Source organism: Penaeus monodon, chromosome 15 (genome assembly GCF_015228065.2).
Source record: "Penaeus monodon isolate SGIC_2016 chromosome 15, NSTDA_Pmon_1, whole genome shotgun sequence".
Lineage (NCBI taxonomy): Eukaryota > Metazoa > Arthropoda > Malacostraca > Decapoda > Penaeidae > Penaeus > Penaeus monodon.
The window spans coordinates 12758214-12758433 of NC_051400.1; positions in this window are offsets into that span (position 1 = coordinate 12758214).

A 220-nucleotide genomic window follows, 5' to 3' on the forward strand; every position below is an offset into this window, starting at 1 on the left:
ATGGAAGCATTTATCCTTTAGCTAGTGTAAACAGTAAGAAGCATAAATAAGGGCATTAACATTTGATTAGGAAATTAAGATAGTCGGTGTCTGTTTTTATGTAGTTTTTTATACTTTTAATTTTAAGTATTATAATATAAGAGACAAAACCTGTTTAGATTTTTCCCAAACACCATTTAATTAACAAGAAGGATTATATTGTTATTGTTGAATTCACGAC